Here is a 23,653-nt window from a genome sequence, read left to right on the forward strand (position 1 = left end):
ACCTGGAGCCAGCTATACTTACTGTATGAATTCTGTCTGTAAGCCAGTTGGCAACCCATCTCATGACGTAGGGGGTTATGTTCAGGCTGGTGAGTTTTTCTGTAATACCAGAGTGGGGAATGGTGTCGAAAGCCTTGGCGAGGTCAAGGTAGGCTGTGTGAACCACCTTTCCCTCGTCTATGGCCTTGGTGATGGTCTCGAAGAAGTCAACCAGGTTTAGTAGGCATGATCTGCCCTTAACAAAGCCAAACTGGGTCAGGTCAAGTGTTTGGAGGTTCCCAATGTCTTTGTTAAGGAGTTCCATGATGATACGCTCCATAGCCTTGCAGACCAGGCTAGTCAGGCTTATGGAGAGATAGTTACCAGGGTCAGTTGTGGCCCCTCCTTTGTGGAAAGGAATAACCGTTGCTGTGCGCCGGCGAAGCATGGAGCCGACTCAGTTCTGTAACTGATGGAGATGCAGGAACCGAGTGACTCAGTTTGTCCTTATGTTTTGTTTGGAGGGGGTGAGACCTCCGACCCAGATAGAGCCTCCAAAAAAGGTGTCTTGAGTAATCAGTTTTTCCTTACATGTTTGGTCATTGGCGGGGGTGAGACCTCCGACCCAGATAGAGCCTCCAAAAAAGGTGTCTTGAGTAATCAGTTTTTCCTTACATGTTTGGTCATTGGCGGGGGTGAGACCTCCGACCCAGATAGAGCCTCTGAAAAAGGTGTCTTGAGTAATCAGTTTTTCCTTATGATTTTTGGTCTTTGGAGTGGGTGAGACCTCCGACCCAGATAGAGCCTTTGAAAAAGGTGTCTTGAGTAATCCTTTTAAGAAATAATTCTGCTAGTGTACAATTACTAAAACTAGCACAAATGTCACAGTCAGCTTGAATATGATCCATGCCCAAACAGTAGACGCAACGAACATGTGTACTGGCATCCTACATCCACACTTGTCACACTGTTTAAATCCCAACTTAGCTTTGTCTGACATAGTAAGGCAACAAGGCTAGCCTACAGAAAAATTAAAGGAGAAAATACCAATGATGTTATTTAAAAAAAATACCACTGGTAAAAAGGAAATGCCCGTCAAAGACAGGAGAGGGACAGCACCAATAAAGGTAAAAAATTAAATTACCAAGGAAAAGGGTAGGAAATAGGCTTAGGTTATAGGCAACAGTGCGAAAAGGCTAACTTGACTAAAAATTAAATAATTTTGAAGAGAAACTGTCTTAAAATTAACAATTTTCTACTTAGCTTTGAGAGAGATGGCTAGCACAACTGACTAGGAATACGGCAAATGAGATCTGAAGTAACTAGGAGAGGAACATTGTGGGTAGGTCTTAGAGTGTTTTTGGCTGGCGTGAGCTTGGAAATGGCCGTATTGGTTCAGAGGATGGACCCAAGGTCCTAATGGTAATGAATAAACAAAGATTTACAACATCAGATGTTTACTTACAACTGTATTGTGCTCATCATTAGGATCACTGCTGCAGTAGCCTAAGCTATATTGGCAAATTAACATAGCTTGGAAAGAATGGGAAGAGGAAAGAAGAGGGTCCAGAAGCCCTTGGAGAATGGCTCTAGCAAAGCCTGTCCTAGATCTGGAGAAGGAAACTAGTTTATTGCGCTTTTGTAAAAGTATGCACAGAGAACTGATGCTTCCAGAATCAGACACTTTCTAAAAAGCCATAGATCAAGCCAAAACCCTGGCAGAATAAGCCATCACCCTGCCAGGATTAGTTTTATGGTTTTGAGATATTGCCTTTGATGACCATTTGGGAAAGGTCTGCTTTGACATAGGTCCTTTCTTCTCACCTTCACAAGAAATGAACACTGATCAAAACAAGATACTACCAGAGTTGTCTGTGAATATCCACTATATGCAGTGTCCTTTCTCCCTTGTTTTTAAGTTTTGGAAAGAAAACAGGGAGCTAGACAGATTGGCATAAGGTAATCTTCAATGCCACTTTAGACATAAAAAAGGATTGGTAATCAAAGAAAATCTATCCTTGGGGAAATTAGGTAAGGCTGACCCAACATAAGTCCTTGCAACTCAAATACTCTTCTTGCAGAGGTCAAAGCAATGAGCACGACTGTTTTCTTGGGCAAGAACCTCAAGTCAGCCTGATGATGATGAGAATATAGAAACTCACAAATACTGTAAAATCAAGTAAACACTAGTCTTTTCTTGGCACTAACTAGAAAACCATTTCCATTTGCCAATATACATTTTTTTAGTTGCAGGCTCTCTTACCTCCATCAATATCTGCTTCACATCCTCAGAAAAAAAGCTGCTTAAAAAATATTAAAACCCTCTCAACCATGCAGTCAATGCAGTTGCTATCAGGATGCAAACACCCCTGATCTTGTGTAAGTAAATCTAGTCTGTGAGGAAGCCTTTGGTAATTGCACCAGGGCTATTTCCAAAAGAAGGGTGAACCACTGTTGCCTGGTCCAAAAGGTAGTCACCACAATGATCTTTGGCAAGTCCTTCTGAATCTTCAGAAGTACCCTGGAAGTCAGTGGAAAAGCATACAGAAACTTTCCTGTCCATGGAAGGAAGATCCATCCATCTTGCTGGCCTTCGTGTATGGAGTCCTACAGCAGAATTTTGCCAGTTGTTAAGTCATTACGTTTGAGTTGACGCCTCAGGGTGGTAGGTTGACATAATGGTTAAGGTGCTTCCTTAGACATGAGGTGTAGGGTTCGATTCTCACATGGGGTAATTGGCTAGGCTTAAAATGGCTCTCAAAGCCAGTTAGCCTAGTACTAATCTATGCAGTTACCTCCTACTGATGTCTCTAGGCATCAAAATATCGCTTGTTCACATTTGCATCAGTAATTACAGAACTATGCCAAGTACAAGTTTTTTAAATATTTGATCTTAAAGCATACATAATCGCAAACTCAAATTTATTAATATTTGACCTCTGTCTAGTGCACGTAAAGAAATATTAACTCATCATCAGCTCCCTTTTTCCCATTTTTTTCTATATGGGGTCAGGGTATCGTGTTGACTGTCGCCAAGTCTCCCGATTCAGTGCCACACTCTTGCCTGACTGTCGCAGATCTTCTTTCACAAAATCCATCCACCTCTTTGCTGGAAGTCCTCGCTTCCTCTTACCTTCTTCCTGTCCGTCCCAAATCTTCATCACCAGATTTTTCTTCTGCTTTTCTACACGTGCCCAAACCACCATAATCTGTTCTCTTCAATCTTTTCTGCAATTGGAGCTACTTTGACTTCTACTCTTAAGTCCTCATTTCTTCATCTGTCCCACAGTGGGCATCCTACCACCTTTCTCAGGCACTTCATTTCCAAGCTTCAACTGTTCTGCCTTTACTGCCTGGGTTTCTGGACCATAAGGTAGTACTGGTCGCATCACTGTCTTGTACACCTTACTTTTCAGCTTCTTTGGCATTCTTCTGTCACAGACTACACCTGATAACTCTTTGACAGTTGTCTGCAGCCCCCCGATTGTAGCTTTGACCTCTTCATTCAGACTACCCTTCTCCTCAACCACCCCTCCCAGTTACTTGAAGCTGTTTACCTGTTCCACTGTCGTCCCTTCTATCTCTAGTCTCAGCTTATTCTGATTTCCCCAATTTGCTGCTATTACCACTGTCTTATCTGTGCTAAGATTCAGCCCATGTGCCTTCACCATTCTCCTATCCTTTACTGAAGTTCTAGCTCAGAGTCTGTCTGTACTGCCAAATCATCTGCATATAGCAGCTTTGTTAATCTGTCGCCTCCAACCTGTTTGCTAATGTAGTCCATCACCAATATGAACAGCAGTGGGCTCAGAGCTGAACCCTGGTGTACACCCACTCCCACTGGGAACCCCTCTGGGAGGCCGAACACTGTTCTACTTGAGTCACTGGGTCCTTGTACATAGCCTGCACTAATTCTACCAATGTTTCTGGGATTTCAAACCACAGCAGTACTCCCCAGATCAGCTTTCTTGGGACCTTGTCATATGTTTTCTCCAAGTCTAGGAATGCCCAAATGGACTCTCTCCTCTCATCTCTAGCTTCTTCTCAAGTATCTTGTCTCAATGCAAACAGGTCAGTTGTGCTGCATCCTGATCTGAATCTGAACTGCTCATCTCCCATCTTACATGCGTCTATAACAAATCACCGAATGCTTAAAAAAGCGAACGGTGACTGATCGACCCTATGCAAGCAAAAGCTTACAATGTCAAAGTGTTAGAACTGCGATTTTTTCCAAGGGAAAAAAAAATTGCTGTTTCAGCCAAAAAATAAATAAATAAAAATGAACTGAAACATTAAGTGGGGGGCTTCACCCCCCACACACACACACACACCACCCCTACTTAAATATACCAACTCCGAGACCGCACTACAGTGCCAAAAACAGCAAAGTACTGAAGCGGCCAAGCAAATTATTTCCCAAGAAAAGAATTTGCTTAAAAGCCGCTTCGATATTTTCTGTTTTCTGCCTTTTAAGTTCGACCAAGACATATTTGAAAGAATGCATCTTCGATCTTCTAATATAGACCCTCTTACATTATACTACTCTGGATATCCATTTATCAATCACACTCTCTAGAACTTTCATGCAATGTGGTAGGAGTCTGATGCCTCTGTACTGCCCACAGTTGTGAATGTCCCCTTTGTTCTTGTACACTGGCACAAGTATGCTTATTTTCCAGTCATCTGGGAAACAGCTTTCTCTCCACACTGCTATTAGTACCCTCAGCAGCCATTTCTCCCCTAGCTCACCCAGCATCTTTATCATATCTGCTGTAACCTCATCTGAGCCTGCTGCTTTCCCTGACTTCATCTTCCTTAGTGCTGTTCTTATTTCTTCTAAGGTGCTGTTCTTATTTCTTCTAAGGTGGGCTCCTCTTCTTCTCTCATTGTAGACTGTTTCTGGGGCAGTACAGCTTTTGTGGGGTTTTCTTCATTCAGAAGCTGCTGAAAATACTCCTTCCATCTGCCTTTGATGCCCTGTGGACCGGTGAGCAGGTTGTTGCTGGAATGCCTTATGAAGGGTGTCTATCTTCTTTATCTTTCTGTCTTTGCCTTGCAACCTGATTTAGTTTCTTTGCACCCCTTCTGAGTCACTTTCCAGAAGCTGGTAGAGTGCCTCAGATGCCCTATTCTTTGCTATTGCAACTTCTCTCTCAGCTTCTTTGTTAGCCAGCCAGTAGTCCTTCCTAGCCTGGTCAGTCTTTTCTATCTCCCACTTCTTCCTGCACTCCTTTCTTTTGATGACTTCCTGGACTTCTGCATTCCACCATCAGCTTTCCTTATGTACCTTATTTCCATACCTGGCTTGGCCACATATCTTTTCTGTAGTCCTAACACATGCTATTTTTAGGTGCTGCCACTCTTCAAATCTATTTCCTCCTCTTCTTGGGATGCTAGAGCCCCGAGTAATACCTTGAACTGCTACACTTTCTCTCCAGTCAACTTCCAGGTCTTCAACCTGGTCTCTGTTGACCTTAGAGCCTTCTCTGACCACTGCTTGCTGCTGATTGTGGCAACTAGTGGTTTATGCTGTGAGCCGACTGTTTCACTGGGGATGACTTTACAATCATGGATTCTACCCCAGTGCCTTTTCTTTACTAGGAGGAAGTCTACCAGAGTTGCATGTTGGCTATTCTTTTACAGGATCTTGTGACTGTCTCTCTTTCTGAACCATGTTTTGGTTACTATCAAGCCAGTTGCCAGACAGAAGTCTAGAATGGCTTCTCCTTTATTGCTGTTGCTCCACACCCATGTGGACCAAGGCAGTCCTCATATCCTGTTCCGTCTGTCCAGATATGTGCATTCAAGTCACCCATTATCAACACCAATTCATATTGTCCTGCTTTATTCTAGTAGGTCATGCAACTGCTATCTGAATGCAGTTTTCCTCACTAGCACAACCCTGCTGTGGGGCATAGGCTGAGATTATGAATACTGCCCTTTCATTACACTGGAGTTTGATTGTCATGAGTCTGTCATTAAGTATGATGATATCCCTCACTACCTTCTGAAGCCTCTCTCTCACCACAATTCCTACACCATTTCTAGCCTATCTCACCACAATTCCTACACCATTTCTAGCCTATCCCCCACCTGAGTAGTAGAGTCTGGATACCCAAGCCAAGTGGTTTTGCTGCACTGCCCTTCCATCTCATTTCTTGGATACATAGGATGTTCAGCCTCCTCCATATCATCATGTCATCCACTTCTAAGCTGCGTCCTGTCAGTAGACCAACATTAGGCATACCAATTCTCAGTTCACGTTTGGCAGGTTGGTTGGTTTTTACGTCCAGCTTTCACTCAGAGTTATCCCAGGGAAAACAGGCTGGGCAACTAGACACTGGCCAGCCAGTAGCTTATTGACCTAGGGTTGCTGGGCATTATGGTGGGCATACACTGGCCATTAGGGGCACATATGCCCATCCCACTGTTAGCAAGGGTCCCTGGCATGGGTCAGAGTAGGCCGGGTCCTCAACCCACTTATCACTGGTAACTATACCCATTTTTGGCAACATTAGTCAACATGACCGAATCCCCTAGAGCTATATTTTACACAGAGTGGCTAGCCCGGCACGCACACAGTCGGTGATCAGTGTTCTCCGATCTTGAGGATACTGCACACCACAATAAATGCCCAAAGCAGTTGGTCTCTACAGCTCTTCCCCCTATAGGGCACCATGTAGAGTCTCTGCTGCTGCCCACAGCTCCATTCATTGGTGAGAGTATGAGATGGAAACACTCAGCATGTTTTACGGACATGGGAGAAACCCCACGGAGACACAGGCAGGACATGCAAACTCCCAACAGCCATTGGTCGGAGATCAGGATTGAACCTTGTACCTTGTACATGGAATGCAAAGACTTTAACCATTAAGCCAGAAATATTAACTGTTGTTTTTATACTAAACTGTACAGATAAAATGTTCACATTTTTCTAAATATCTCAACAACCAAGTAATGCAGACAGAATTCCTAGCATGAAAGTTCTCAGCTTGATGAAAAAAAATGCTTAATTTGAGTTGTTGTTGAGATATTGTAAGTTGCTTACAAAGTATTACAAACGTAATAATTACTTTGTTTACTGTGGCTTCTAAAATTTGGTTTAAGACCTAGAACCTAAAGAATACTACACCACTATAAAAATAGCTTGTGCTGAAGAGTTTGCCATTTATGCTTCTTTCATAACCCCTGTGGTTTCAGAATATGAACATTTGTTTGAAATGTGAGGTCATAACTTGATTCCGCTGAAAGGCTTAGGCACCATCCACTGGAAGTTACAGTGCAAACTTTCTGAGCTTCATTGGATTGAATGAGTTAAGAGAAGAGGCAAAACGATCTACTTGAGGTGTTCCACACAGAAAAATCAATTCTTGGAAGACCATCTGATTCACTTTCCTTTCAGGAGGGTCAGGCCTAGCCCTGCTCAGACTGTCTGCCACACAATTTTTCTCTGATGATATAAGATACTTGTATTTACTTACTGTCTCTGTTTACCAAGGTTATCCGACTGGGAAGAAAATTACTCCTTTTTAAAGGATGCCTGGGAATAAAAGCTCCACATAAAAAAATTTTGACAAAAATGTTTTGAATTAATCATGAACAGAGTCAACAGTGAGTTTTGTCTGAGACACAAAATTTCAGATATAATACATACTAAAAATATTAAAGACATTGCATTACACATCAAAAAAACAATTACTTAGTGAAAAAGTAGTTAACAGACATAAAAAATGCAGGCAGTTCTAGGCAGAAGTTGAAGAATAGGAGCAAAGAGTTATTTGAGTTTAAAAAAGGGGGAAAATAATGTAAAGGGTAACAGAGCTGAGACAGAGGACAACGAGAGAAGTGTGTGTAGAGAAAATGAGTAGGAAAAAGAAAAATTATTAAATGCCATTGTGTGTGGATTAGTAAGATGCAAAGAATAACGCTAATGATGGCATCGTAGAAAAGGATGTCTTTTAGGGAGACAGAAGAGGAGCCAAGACAGTAAAGTTAAAGGGCTGTGAAAGAGGAATTGGGTTGCATCATTTACTATAATACCATAACTGTTTTAGTAGACTGATAAAGAGAAGTAAAAGGATGATTAGGATTAAAAATAACATTGTACACATTCCCTTCTGACACTGTGTGCTATCTGAGAGAGAGAAGCAGTGACATATCCATTTATTAGCCAGACAGGATTTTAGGTTTTTTTTTTTTGTGAGTCTGGAGTGTCCTTGTCAGAGGGAGAAAGGGATGTCAGTCCAGATTTTGGAGATGTTGCAGGAGAATAGAGTCACCTATTGCATTGTTAGATTTGGGTGATTTGCAGACCAAGTTTCAGTAGATCTGAGGACATAGCTGGGGTATATAGTTGAATATGGTTGACAAAGGCTGAACATTTTTCTGGTTTATAGATTAGGTTGTAACTTATGAGGAGTTGGGTGTATGCTACAAGGCTGGGAAGTTAGAGAGACTAATTATTTGAATCCTGTGCAATGGTGAGCCCTACAGGGTTGGTTTGTAGCAAAGTTAGCAATTTTGTTTCAACACTGGTTTAACTTGTTTAGCAGGGTGATCTGAATGTTAACAAATATTGGTGCCGAGTAAAGGAGTGCATACAGAAGAGAAGTGGAGTGGCAATACGTTTACTTGCAGAACTGATTTAGTGTTTAATTCTGTAGCGGGAACCTAACTTTTGAGAAGTATTTTGATTGAGTGTTGTATATGGTAATCAGATTTTACATTTTCATCATTGTATACACCTAACAGTTCAGTGTGTGTGGGACAAGTTTGATTTTTTTTTGCATTGCTTGTGGAGGTACCAGAGAAATTATTTTTCTGTGTAATTAGCTGTTTGGGAGTGAAAAGAATAAGTTTTTGATTTTTGGGGTTGAGAAATAATTGATATTTTGTTAGCCAGTTTTAAAATATGGTGAGGGACTAGTTATTTGTTGTAAACTAGATAGGTGTAAGTGTTATTTCTTAAGCTGTTAATGTGTATTACCTATAAAACTGCCCTTCTTTCATGGCAAAATATCAGTTCCCTGCAAACAGAGTAGAATTCACAGATTTATTAACTAGCCTGCTCAACTGAACTTTACTGGCCAACTACTAAAAAGGCTAAATAGCTATCTATCTTAGACACAGCATCATAATTGCTCAATTCACTAACATTTAAATAACTCAGTGATAATTTCTTGGCCATGTACCTCTTCAAATCCATCCTAATCGTTTAAACTTCTTGAACTCATCCCACCCCATTACCTTTCCATCTCTAGTCAATGGCTCTAGATACTTTAGCCTGCTTTGACAGTTTTCTCCAGTAAATTCCAACCCCTTCTTGTCTATTTCCCATACCCATACTTGCAGTCATTCTTACTGGCAAAATCTCCTTTCTCCACTTATGTGCCAAGTTCTTAGAATACTTACTGCAACTTTATGAATGTAATATTCTGTATGGCGATTATCATTTTCCTTAAGGATCAAGCTTAACCCACTTAACTCTTGCCCCTTTCCTTCACAGATTAATATTTAGCTGAATTAATTTATTATTGCATAATTATTACCACAACTTTTCCTCTAGTTGAGGAAAATATGCCTGACCTGTATGTAAAACTAAACAGACAAAAATATTCACCGTTTGTTTCGCACAAATTATCCATAATCATGAGCTTCCAGTTTTTCAGTTCTTCTGTTATCTTTTGTTTAGTCTCTTCCCAAATCGCATTAGCTGCCATAACAAAAGTCTTTTTAATCCATACTCCATAATACTTCATCTTGTATGTTTGTATAAATACAGGTATTGGTGAACTAAGTCAAGAGTGGATAGATAAAAGCAGCTATAGCAGAAAATTATCTTCATTAATTTTATATCCTGAAAATTTATTTATTTATTGACATTTGTTAATCGGGTTAGTCCAACTGGGATTTTGTCCCATTTTCAGTGGAGACCCGAGGAGAAAAGCTCCAGATAGTACAATAAATCATTACAGTAGTAAACAATAGAAAAACACTAGCAACAATTAAACAACAGCACGTGTTTTTTTTTATTCATGAAAATACTATGCAACTGTACTAGTGAGGGAGAGTGCAGAGTGTGAGTAGGATCAACGGAGAGTGATTCCAATGTGGGTGGAGGAGAGAACTATGCAGGGTCATAGCAGGGGCAGATTCTGGAATTGAGTAAATGTGTCTTAAGTTTCTTTTTAAATAGTGGGGTATGAGAGATTGAGCGTATGTCCAGGGGAAGTTTGTTCCAGGCTTGGGCCACGGAGTGTTTGTAGAGTAGCTTACCTACTGACTTATTTGGGTGGTAAATATCAAGCAATTGTTAATTAGAGGTGCGGAGGGATTGAGTTGGGGTGTAGATAGAGACAAGGAGAGATATAGATGGACAGTAGGAGGGGTTTAAAGAGCATAGAGTGCAGCATGTGAAATTGGTAGAGATGTAGTAGTTGTCGGAGTTCTAGCCATTGTACAGATGTTAAAGCAACACAGTGGTGTGTGTTGTTTGGGGAGTTACTGATGAATCTGGCTATTTTGTGGTAGGATTTTTGTTCAGGGTAGTTGTATGGATATTTGTGAGAACTGGAGCGCCATAGAGGAGAGAGGGGAGGAGAAGTGCTTGTCCTAGAGCGAGTCTAGCCTCGGGACCGAGATATTTTTTGTTCTGGTATAACAGACCTAGTTTCTGATGTGTTTTCTTTATGCATTGCTGTATGTGTTGACTGAATTTTAGTTCATCGTCAATGATGACCCCTAAGAGTTTGGTGTAGTGTTAGGTTGGATAGCTGTATTATTACAAGACTTAATGACAAAGGAGGATTTATGAGGACTAAGAGAATGGGGCAGAAAGAGTAAGAGTTTGTTTTTTGTGGGATTGAGGATCAGTACATTTTTTGAAAGCCATTGTTCGGTGGAAAGTAGAGCTTTTTGGGTTAGGGAGTGTAGGTCAGAGATATTGTTGGCTGTAGAAATAATTGTGGAGTCGTCTGCATATTGTATGAGAGATGACTGATAGCAAGAGATGAAAAGATCATTGGTGAAGATGTTGAATAAGAGGGGACCGAAGATGGAACCTTGTGGAATGCCAGAAGAGATAGGCAAGAAAGAAGAAGAGGAAGAGAGCCATTTGACTGATTGTTCGCATCCAAACAGATAGTTAGTGAACCAGCTGAGGGTGGAGGTGGATAGGTGAAAGTTGGCAAGTTTAGATAGAAGTAATGGATGAGACACTTTATCAAAACCTTTGGAGAGGTCAAGAAAGTGACAGGAAGTAAGTTTATTGTTGTCCAAAGATTCTGCAATGGTGTGAGTGATAGAGAGTAGAGCAGTAGTTGTACTGTGATAGGGGCGAAAACCATGTTGGGTAGGGGTGAGTAAGTTGTGATGGAGAAGGTGATTGAAAAGCTTAGATAGTGGAGACAGAATGGCAATAGGTCGATAGTTGAAGGGTCAGTGGAATTACCTCCTTTATGGAGAGGGGTAGTATAGAAAGACTTCCAAAGGGTAGGAACAGCAGATTCTTGCATAGATCTATTTATTAATACTGTCACTGGATAGGCAATAGAGTTGGCTGCGACTTTGAGGTAGGTAGGAGGTAATTTGTCAGTAGAGGGAGAGCAGGGTTTGAGTTTGAGCAGTAGAGATTTGATGTAGTAAATGGGAGCAGGCTTAAAGGAAAAAGAAGTAGTGTTTGGGGTGGGGTCAGGTAAAGAGGAAGAGGTAGGTTGAGAGGGTGGGAGATTTTGGATGGAGAAAATAAAATGTGAATTAAGTAGGGTAGCTGTTTCATCAGGAGTTGTGTTTGGGTAGGGGGAGGGGTTAGAGGAACTACCTGGGTAAAGGATGCCGTTAAGTGTTGTCCAAAATTTTAGAGGATATGAATTATATGTGTGCTGGCCTGAGCTATAGAATGACTTTTTGTCTATTTTTGTCTGTTTTTTTTAGCAATATTGCATAGGTGTTTGTATTCGAGAAGAGGTGATTGTTTCATGATGGACTTCGTTTCTTTTGAAAGCCAGGGAGCTTGATTGGATTTCACTCTAATCTTTCTGGAGGGAGCTAGGGAGTCCAGAGTACTCAGGAAAATGCTGTTAAAAGTAACAGCATCATTTAGAGGGAGTTGTCTAAGGTTGGACCAGTCCATGTTTTGTAGAATAAACTGTGAAGAATTAAATGTAGATAATTTTCTACAGTCTTTGAAAAGGTGGGATTTAAGAGTATGGGAGTCGCAAAGACTTGAAATTGTCTCAAAATGTTTTACAACATGGAGATGTCCTTTTCTGGATTTATGCAGTAAAAAATAATTGACACGCAAATAAAGCCAACATTTTCTTGATTATAACATGAGTTACATCCTTAAATTTCTGGGTCCCTTATTTTATTTGTTTTGGCAAATAAAGGGGAAAGAGGACACTCCTGCCTGGTTCTTCCATTCAAATACAACTTAGCTGGTCCTTCATTTATCCTCTTAATAACTTGTATTATTTTATCAACAAATGCAAATTCTTCCACTGCCCTACTCAAAATCACAGCTTACTCTACAGAATGCTTTTTCTGCATCAAGACCCATGAACAACAGCAGTATTTTCTTAATTTCTGCTTCTCCTTGGATCATTATTTTAATGTTGTCAAATGCTTGCTTCCCCTCCATAAAACCACATTGATCCATATCTATCAGTTATGGCATTGCCTTTGCCAGTCTTTTAGCTAGGGTAGACAGAGTAATTACTCCCATTTTTCACTTGTCCTCAGTACTCTTCCAAATATACATCTTGAAATCCCTTGTTAAATTCACATGCTGCTTTCTTTCCAAATGTGTCTCCAGCAGCACTGCTATTTCCACTCTATTTCTTGATATAAATCAATAATCTTACTTTTTGTATATACTTGTAAGGCCATTTACATTCCAAGATCCTATGGGCACAGTAGCCATTACGGTAAAAAGCTACTATTCCCAATTATACGCCAGTTTTTTTGTTTTTTTTTTTGTATTTCCAGCTTTTGTCTTAAATGCACACACTAAAGTCTGTCAGACTGATCTTTTGTACATTCATTTCTTCTCATCTACATTTGATCCCGTGTCACCTTTCAAGACTTTCTGCTTTAATAAAAACCCTTAAAAATATTTTTGGAACACCCACATCCTGTACTACTACAAACATTGAACAAATGTACAAAAATATGTACATTTTCAACAAATGAAATTAAAACAACCAGACAGGAACAACTGCCCCAATTTGAAAGCTGCACTCACAGGCATAACCTAATCTAACATTAAGGTTACCCATGCTGAAGTGCATATTGTAGCCTGCGTTCTCACTTAAACCAATTGCTGTTCATTTCTTATTTCTATTCTCCTCCCAGAAGTGAAAAACAGTTTCTGTATAAAAGACAGACGCTGCCTACCTTTAAATGAAACCAAGTCAAAAAGTTTAAAATTACTAAGGCTGCTGAGGAGGCAACTACCTCTTATTCACTTCCCATAATTTCAAACTTTATCACTGTACTGCCTTGCCATTGTAACTTTACATTTTGCATTTTTAATTGCTTGCTTTAATGTAAAAGTAGTCACACTGAAAAGAAAACTGCTAACAACTTGCGGATGCATGAAGGAATCTTTGTAAATTTCATCTAGAACAGACCGGACAAAATTCCCTTGACTAACTGCCTTAAGCAGCAGACTTCCTATCTCTCACTGAGAACATTTGCTAATGGAAAAAAAAAAAAGTCAATATCTTTGCAGATGCAAGAGGCTTAGCATTTTTCATTGCTTTCATCATTTTGTCTTACTTTTCAAGTCTATTTGCTTACAAACTTAATTCATCTTACTCATTTACATAACTCATCCAGCCAACTAAAAAGACTTACCGTTTCTTTTGCATATATATTTTTTTTATAAAACTTGCACACGTCAATAATGTTAAAAAGCACACCTGATTACTTAATTCAAATACACCTGTTTTAAGGATTCATGTTGCATTTCTTCAGAAGTGCAGCTTTCCAGTCTTCGTACCAACAGTTATCAGCTTATACATTATATTTTATCTATTCAATGTTACATACTTTATGCACTCATTCTAACTTCTGCTGGTGTGGGTTTACAAGATCACTGTTTAATTTTCCGTGTGTGTACACACTGGCACACACACACACACATTAGGCATACAAATATAACAACATACGCACACACACATTATAGATTAGACAAACATACAGGTAAACACATCTGTATATGTGTTGTATAGCTACATGGCCCTTACTATGGCTGAAAAGGCTCCTGTACCAGCTCAGTTAACAAACCTCAAATAAAAAAATCAAATCAATATGGGAAGAGGGAGGCCAAGACAGCCAATTAAAACAACATGTTACAAAGACAATAAAAAACTTCATAGTAACAATGTGTTATCACAAAGCAGCAATACACTGGAACATCCAGTTTAACAGTGATGTCATAGATTCCTAAAACGTGATCAGTAACACCTTGGAAAGCAATACTTCACAGAAGCAATACCAATGATGAGGCAATCAAGGAAAGACATTTCAATTTTTGGTACAATGCTGGTATAATGAATAAAAGTTGTAATAACTTTGTACAGAAAACAAATACCTCAAAATGTAACATGATCGTCAAATACATATATATCCATCTACCAATTATAAGCAGCATGCAAGCATTGGAAAAGTAGACCACCAGAATGCAGACTTAAAGAAAATGATAACCATCAATGAATACTTCTGACTTGCTCTAGCGAAATATTTTAGGAACTAAAAATTGTTCACATAATACTGTCACAGAGGAAATACCTACCATACTGCTGGTTGTGGACATATCTGTTTCATGCCAAAATTGGTTTAGTTGCAGCTGCTTAATTCAAGCTATTACAAAGAATGAAGAAGCACCACTTCAAAACTTCCTAGTCTATTTTCATCATGACTAACTTTTAACATCTTAAAACCCCTTACCAGCTTTCCCCACTCCCCAGAAAATCTTGTTCTGAAAAACAGATTAGGTCAAATGTGTGATGCATGCACTGGTGGCAAAAAGCAATGTAATTTTCATTAGAGAACGACTTATTTAAACATGTTAATCCAACAGACACTTATGCCACCTAGGAAAGGGTGCTCCAGCACATTATCTTATAGTGACAATTTGCCTGCAGTTTACTGAACATAGTATAGAGCAATTCCATTTAGAACTTGGCTAGATCACATTTGTAATGTCAAGGTCACTATGAACCATATAACAGAAGTTTAGGGTCGGTTACCTCAACAGAATAAGTAGTAGCTAAATTAGCTCTAAATATACTCCATTTCTGTTGCAGGTGCTCATAAAATAACTTGAAATTCACAGTGAATGTGCAGTATAAAGAATGTAGAAAGTGTCTGAGATTTTTTTTTCATGCAGCATTCTTTTCATTTAGTCCAACATCGTTATTCATTTTACAAGGCACACAATACTGACACTGCCTTGTTTAACTGCGATGGGTTTCCAGAACAAACATTGCATCAAATACTACTGCAAAGAAGGTAGAAGTACTTGCCTATAAATGAAATTAACTGTACCTTTGAAAAGAAAAAGCTGCGCAGCAGTACAAATGCATCTAAACAAAAACAAAATGGTCAGCAAATAGAAAAGCATTTCAGCAGAGCACACAAGAACACTTTACAAGTGTTTATTTTTCCTTCAGTATATCAGAAACATGGTACCTTTTTGAAAAATGTAGACAGCTGCTACCTCTCACAGAGTCATACTTTACAGCAACAAATTAATAAAAGTTGTCAAGACTATTTTTTACAAAGGTTGTAAGACTATATCTGTTATGCAAGATGTAAATAATAAATATCAGTAACTGAACGGATTTCAAAACACTCCATTACAGAAATAAATGAGAAATCATTCACATAAAATAATTTCATGTTAAATCCATTCTTCAATTTTTGTTCAAAATAAATTTCATATTTTGCTCTCATATTACCATAGTAAATGTTACACTGGCAACACTGTTCAGAACATATCATTTATGAAATCCATGAAGTACAAATAAGAACAGCAAGACTTTTCTAAAAGTGCACAAGTCTCATATATAATCATTTAATTGCCAGCAGCTAACTTTTAATCCATCCTGCAGAAACACAGCAATTAAAGTGTTAAAAGCAATACTACATACATATTTTGGCCACAGTTCACCTTTGGTATTACAATAGGGTCAGCATTTGTAAGGGTGCGTTTCTGCATAAGTGAACACACAGTCTTGCTGCCTGTTCAAATAGTCCGGAGCTTTCAGTAATGCAGCTCCTGACAATAGCCCAGCAGCAGCTTTGTTTGATCTCTACTGCTTTCCTTAATCTGGGTTGTCAAGGTTCGCTTGTTGGAGGCTGTTTACTTTACTTCTCCAAAAATGTGATTTTTCCCCCTAGACAATGACTAATTCAAAGACTGGAGAAAGGGAATATTGCCAAAGCAAAATGTTAAAGCTGCAGATACCTTTTTACAGTAATTTCAACAAGGCTTTCCACATCATTTGCAAGTTAGCAAAACTTTATTTACAAACCTTGAATTAATTATTTTCAACCAACATAAATGGAACATTTTTCGAATGCCAACTTTATGATTTTTACATGTGTTTTCAACATTCTTTCATGTCTAATATCCCACATTTGAATCCATTCCTGAAAAACTCCTAAACTACACTAATGCCATACTTGTCTTCCACACTTTACCAGACCAAGTGGCTAAGCAACCTAAATATTCTACTGAAATTCTTGTTAAATACACTATGACAAAAGAGCAAACTGTAAAAAGCTGGAATCACAATCTGCAAAGTATCATATAGAAACAATGTTTTTTGAAAGTAATGCTGTTTAAATGACTATCAACACACAAGGGTCTTATAATTAACAAGTACATCCAAACAGTTTCCCCAACATCTCCTCCCGATTTTTCTTGTTTCTCAATCAACATTAACCATAGGAGTATACAAGTGAACCAGCAACACTTTTTAACGTGTTAACCTATTTTAAAATGGTTACCACTGCAGAATTAAGGGACTTCAGGTTCATCAGATTTACTATCTCTAACAGGTACAAGAAAGGCATAAAAAATGTTAAGCAAACTTGCACTCATTATAAACATTAAAGCATTATCAATACACAGAAAAATAGAAACACCAATGCTGTGACTGGCAAGTAAGTAGGAAACTGGTAAATTTCTAGAACATTTCTACTGGCCAAACACACACACACACACACACACACACACACACACACACACACACACACACATCTGTCCAATGCAATACAAAAGCACTACAAACCATGAAGCTGGAGGAACATAAATGTAGAATATTTAACTACTCAGACCATAATGGAAAACTATGCAACTGATTCACCTCCCATGAAATAAAAGTCTCTATGCCAAAATTGTGCATTAACAATGTTTTCAGCAGTAAAGAACAGTAGTATGGTTTAATGGTCCTTTTAAAGGCATGCATTAAATTTCCCACAGTAGGACTGTGTAGGCTTATTTTTTTCTAAAATAATATTCAATACATATTGGTAATACCAGACTTCTGGTTCATTATAGCACTCACTACAATAGCACTGGACTACTACTGTTTTATTTTATAGGATTATTAATTTCACTCAAATACACAACATATTTGTTGTTGCTGGAAGCCCGCTGTACAGTCCATTTTTATTGGTGACCTAGGAGTGCTGTCTGTTTAAAGGGCTGAATCACAAGTAGGCGAACGGAGGTAGAAGGAATCAAACCTCGTAACCCTCTGACTCCAAGAAACAAGTCATAGCCTTAACCCTATGCGCTACCTGCACCACACACACACACACACACACAAAAGCGTGTGTGTGTGTATCTATCTATCTATATATATATATATATATATATATATATATATATATATATATATATATATAAACGCGTTACATTAAACGCACGTATTTATAGACAGCCATATTGCATCACTACTGTTAATACATCATTGATACAAACAGACATGCAACATCTTCAGAAAACAGTTGCATTATTCTGCTTTTTATCAACTTACCAGTCATACAGAAATCAGTTCACAACAAGCAAAAAGGGAGAAAGAAAAAACTGCTCGCCCTTTATTAAACCATTTTATTAAATTGCACACATCTACGGATGCAGAACAGTGAATAGCAATCCTTAAATATGAATTAATTTTAACTTCTAATACTGTTATGCAACCAGATACTGCTCCAGGTTGGTAAGCGCCGTACTGCTGGTATTAACAAATCAATTCACGACTGTGGCATACAGTAATGGGGCTAGAATGAAAACTGGGTTAAGTCGTCTTAGACCTGGACTGCCGGTATTGAACAGAACATTCATACAGTACGTCTTATCATAACTCTGTTGGTGTACCATCCTAGCGCCACAATTTTTAAATATATTGGCACGTGGAGACTGGACTTAATCAAAAACGTACTGAAACTAAAGTTGCCAAGTTCCAAACAATACGGAAAAGCTGCGAACTAGTAATGCGACTGAAAAAGACACCGCACGATAAATAATCAATTTACAGGGACACAGGTAAAATACATGCACGTACAAAAAATGAGAAGTTCTTGCTAGTGCCATTACTATATAAGGTACGTGAAATTACTACAACTTAATAGTGATCTCCCCTTTTTTAAATACTGTGAATGAGCGAATTAAGCACAGTGAAAGTGGAAAACATAAACACACTTAAGGATAGAATTAAAAGATAAGCTACTGATAGGTAGCCACTTTTAGGGGCAACTGACTAACCTAAACCGCTACTTCCAGAATTTAGTCAAACAAAAAATACGCATCAAAACAGATCGCATTTAAAAGACAGTGATGACATGAGAAGCTAACATTTTAGTACACGTTCTTTCTCCTTTCAAAATGATCTTGCTCCGGCAGTCCTCTAAAGGGAGCCTACGCTGATGGGTCGAATTAGCATACAGAACAAAAGTTTATTTCTCACGACTTTGGGTTCGTCAGGCTAACAGACTGACATATCTCCCGTAACATACTCTGTCAAAGACTCCTTACGTAATGCCCCGTATTACACCACAGTTGGCAGCTGTGTCAAGATGATAAACACACCACAGTATGCAACTTAAAAAAACACACATTTAGAAAAATGACTTCCCGGCCCATACTATCCCTAATCAATCTACAGCTATAAATTGACTTCAGACATACAATGTATAAACCACCCCCCACTATGTGCTTCGGTAAGTTTGACAGGACTTATGCAAATGTATTTTTCTAAAACACCTATCGTAAACAACAGAGCACAGGAATAATGCAAATTGCACGTGGGCAAGTGGAAATTCAAGAAGTTACAAAGAAAGTTGATTGGGGAGAAACTTAAGTGATCAACATAATTCAAACAGTAACTCACCCGTATGGAATTGTTGCTCAATGAAGAGCCTCATAATTTCTGTCCTTTTTTGCATTCATATATACATGGAATCTTGTATACCAAAAAAGCATGCAATAGCCACACAATAAATAACAATATATTACTCCGCCGGGGACTATGTTCAGATAACACTGTCAAAATCCCGTTCAATTGGAAAGACAAGAGAGATGCACTACACAAATCCGAAACACTGGAGTGTCACTTTGCCATTGGTTGCGGCAGTTTTGTTATAATTTTCTGCAAACTTTACCACTTCTAAAGGAAAGACGGGAACTGCGGATGGAGACGTTGTTGTTTTTTGTTGTTGCACGTCTCTGACGTCACATCCACCTGCTGGGTAAACAACATCAAATGCGGTTTCAAAAAATAACAGCAAAAGAATAAGCTGCTGCTAGCGGCTCACGGAAACGGTTCAGGGGAGGGTGGGATTAGTTATCCCGGAGGATTGATTTTAGTAGAGTGTTGGATGAATTTTTTTATTATTTCTAGGATGGAAAATTAATGGAATTGGGTACTAAGAAAATTATAAGTGTTTCTCAGCCGAGTGTTAGTTGGAGTACGAGGCATTCTTCATATGTCTCTTTCGCTATTATTTAATGAAACGTGCGATTGTCCAATGAAAGTAGGCGAGTTCGTGAGGTGAAAGTTCAGTAGAAGGACAAACCTTATATAGTTTTTATAGAGCTTTTTTCTTATTCGTGCGTTTTCAACAGGCTTTCTTCTGATTGTGTGTTTTTATCGCAGACTAGTGCGGTAGTACGCTTGACACTTTAAGTGCACGGGGGCGGTGGCTTTAGGAATCTGTATTTTGCTGAGATTTTAGCAGTTTTATTAAATGTCTCTTTTTTTTCTAAATGATAATGATAGATTAATCATTTACTTGTTCTATTTAGCCATGCATTTATAGTCACTTAAATTTAAAAAAAGGTGTGTGAAAGAAGCAGGTAGAGTTGAAACGTGTATAACCGTGTTATATATTGTGTGCAATGACGATGTTATGTAACTAACCCGTGGAACAGGGAGCGTTTCTAGGATCTTCACCTGGAAGCTGTACTGACTTGACTTGTTTTTGGTGTTGAATTGTGGTGATTCAATCAGTACTTTTTAATTGTTTTTTTTAGCTGTAAATTTGAACAAAGGAAAATGTACGTGAGATCAATAGTATAAAACGAAAACTGTTTTGTATATTGGTCTTTACTTGACCACTTGTTTGAGCCAAAGCAAAGAGTACGGCGCCACCTTTTGGTGAAATTGAATGTGGGAGTGGGTTAAAATCATGGAGTTTATAACTGGAACGTAGGGAAATGTGCTGTTTCTGTATTTACGGACCGGACCTGACTTGACATTGCCCGTGTTAAACTTGCTTCTGTTTAGAGACTTGACGATTATTAGTAAAGCATTTCAAGTATGAACGTATGGGCAGACACGGCTTCTAAGCACTGGGGGTCGTCACGTGCTTCTTCTAGCTGCTTCACAAGTTACCTGTCCTAAAGTTATTTTTCTGTATGTAATACTGTCTCCACGCAGGTACAACTCTCCAGACGTAATAGTTTTAAACCACTACTTAAACAACATCTTAACTGATCTAGTCCTCCAGTGCTAATCACCAGGTTAAGACTTTGTGCTCACTGTATAGTAACTCTCCAAATACTTTTTTTTAAACGGAATGCTCTCACTGAAATGACGAAACCATTGTTATATGTAACTGTCTGCTGTCTCTGCAATCCACTACGTTGCATGCAGGCTTTCTGTTTAGTAACTTCTACTGCTGTATACATGTACCTGCTCTATTTATATAAATGGAAAATAGTAGTGTAAGTACTCGGTGTTTAACTGGACCTTAGTATAATGCAATGCAAGTAAACGGAGCTTTTCTGCCCGAGCCTTCTCTGAAAATGGGTATTGCCTAGTGGGGCTTTCTCTGTAAACAAAGACAAATAAATAAACGTGGATGTCCCTTACTTTTCAGAGAGCGGTCTGTAACTGCCCACCTTTTATTCTCTGCTACAGATCTGAGTGCCCCAGGCGTAGCTGTCAACTTTCCATCTTTGGAATGTGGAACACTCCATTGTAATGTGGAGCATTGTGAGCTTCAGATAGGAAACGGAGTGATTAAAATAAGCTTCTATTTGATGAGTTAAAACTATTCAATTTTGTTTGCCGTGATAAGTTAATTTCCTATTATTGTGTGACAGCCCCTTTCGTTGTAGAATTGGGAGGATCCGGTGCTTTTTAAGATTCGTAACTCATCATGAGGTACATTTGATTGTTTCAGAAGTTTTAGTTCAGCCTTTGGAAGTGGCTACAGCCTGACAAAGTATTCTCCCCTTTTGCCTTCCCCATTGCTCAACCTATAGTAGTTGATGACTTCCCTTTAAAAAAAAAAGTGGTGCTGCTAATAGCAGCTTTTTGGGGGTAGGGGAGCATGCCTCTCAACTGTCCCAGATTTTGACTCAAAGGCTGGTGGTGACGTTTGGATTACTGATGGCTAATTGCACTTCAGTAATGGTAATAATTATAGCAGTTTACTTCAGAAAATGTATAGTAATTAATATATTATTATACAAAGTGCCCCTGATCAGTTGAGAGCTGGGGGTGGAGTGGAATGAAGGAGTAGGTAATGTGCCAAGTGCCTCAGGTGAACAAATAATATTTTGCACATGCTACACGATATTTTAAAGTATTTGTATTGTTTTGCAATTAGTATGCTTGAGGTTGTTACATTAGATACGGACAGCAGTTAGCTTGCTTTAAGATAAGCTTGCACTTCTCAGTATACAGTTACATGTTTGGGAGGGAATCTTTGCAGACCAATTCTAAAAATTAATGATTAGCTAAAATATTCAGATGTGCACAAAGGGCAGAACTTGAAAGGGAGCAAAACCAACCAAGCCATTTAACCCTGCACACAGTCCCTTCTAAAATGAAAATCCACCATCAATTGCTGACAGAATCTGCAATTAACCACCATAAGTCCATTGGCTGCTGTTAGCCAATAACAATGGATTAAGGGCTTCTGCATCCAGCCCCCCAGCTTGCCCACTAGATTGTAGTGTGGCCAAACCACAAAAGGACTAGCTAGCCTGCATCCCAAGCCAGGCACATTCCTTTGCAAATTTAACATTCCAAGGCTGTCCTTCACTCACTTGGAGGGTGGCATATCCCCAACAAGTCACCCCACTCCCAAAGCACATCTGCCAGTCCTTTGGTTCCCTTCATTCGGTTATTCTCAAATATCTGGAATCTCAAATTTGATAAGTGAATCCCATTGTTTTTGGAAAGTTTTGGTAAATTGATATTAATATTTGTACGGTTATCAGTGATGAAGGAATCTTAGACATGTAACGCAACTGCTTTGGTGTAGTTTGCTCCTAGCTAGACTGGTCTTTGGATTATATCTGACCATACTCCTTGTATTTGACCACTTCTGTCTAATTTGTTCATCCAGTGCCTTATTTTCCTTTTTAAAGTTAATGTTACTAGTGATGTTGATCCCGCATATGCAAAACTATTGTTTGATTCTGGGAGTAATTTAGCTTATTCTGTCAAAGCTACCAGCAGTGGAGTCCACTAAATTTGTTGTATGTCTTCCATTCTTGGGTTGTTCCACCCTGTTCTGCCTTGCTCTTGGCCTGCATGATCACAATATGAATGAGGATGTAGTCTGTGGTGGCCACTTCTACAGCCTAATGCAGATATTTCTGCAGTTGCCACCAGGCTAAATCTGTACTGTTTCCTTGGCTGCCCCTTAGTGTGCACCTACAGTGCTGCCCCCATTATAAATGAATGCACCAACATCTTTCTGTTGCTTTCCAATGTCTATGAACTGGTCTGAAGTAGAAATTACATAGTGATGAGATATCCTTGTGGCATAAAATGAAGCACTGTGGTTTAAATCCTGTTTTCAACTGCATCTCGGTCAATACATAGCAGTGCCTTGAGTTATCACCGCACCTCTTTGTTGGTCTGCCTTTCCTTACTATGTGTAGATTGTGTGTGTTTGTGTATATATTTAGTAATCTATCCAAGGGGTTGCACAAGTATTTAAATACTGAGCACGTACAAGCCTGACTGCCATTTTGTAGTAAGTGAGATCCAAATTCTTCAGTTCATGATCAAGAGGCACTCAGTTGAAACTGGAGAAATATAGAGGAGTGAATTATCCTTGCTGTGTGTTGTGTTGTTGTCTTTCGACTTTTCCCGGTTAGGGGTCACCACAGCGGAACTCCGGTCCGCTAATGATTGGCAGT

General features: G+C 39.1%; 1 protein-coding gene across 1 annotated transcript in view; it reads right to left on the bottom strand.

The window, feature by feature from the left end:
- The window catches only part of FOXP1 (forkhead box P1), a 5,351,121-nt gene extending 5,331,560 nt beyond the window's left edge, over positions 1-19,561 (bottom strand). Inside the window, exon 1 of the mRNA XM_044077980.1 lies at positions 19,383-19,561. The gene's annotated coding sequence lies outside the window, so the exon portion shown is untranslated. The remainder of the gene's footprint in view (positions 1-19,382) is intronic.
- Positions 19,562-23,653: the final 4,092 nt, after the last annotated feature.

The sequence above is a fragment of the Protopterus annectens genome, chromosome 7.part0 (genome assembly GCF_019279795.1).
Source record: "Protopterus annectens isolate FY-2018-M chromosome 7.part0, PAN1.0, whole genome shotgun sequence".
NCBI lineage: Eukaryota > Metazoa > Chordata > Ceratodontiformes > Protopteridae > Protopterus > Protopterus annectens.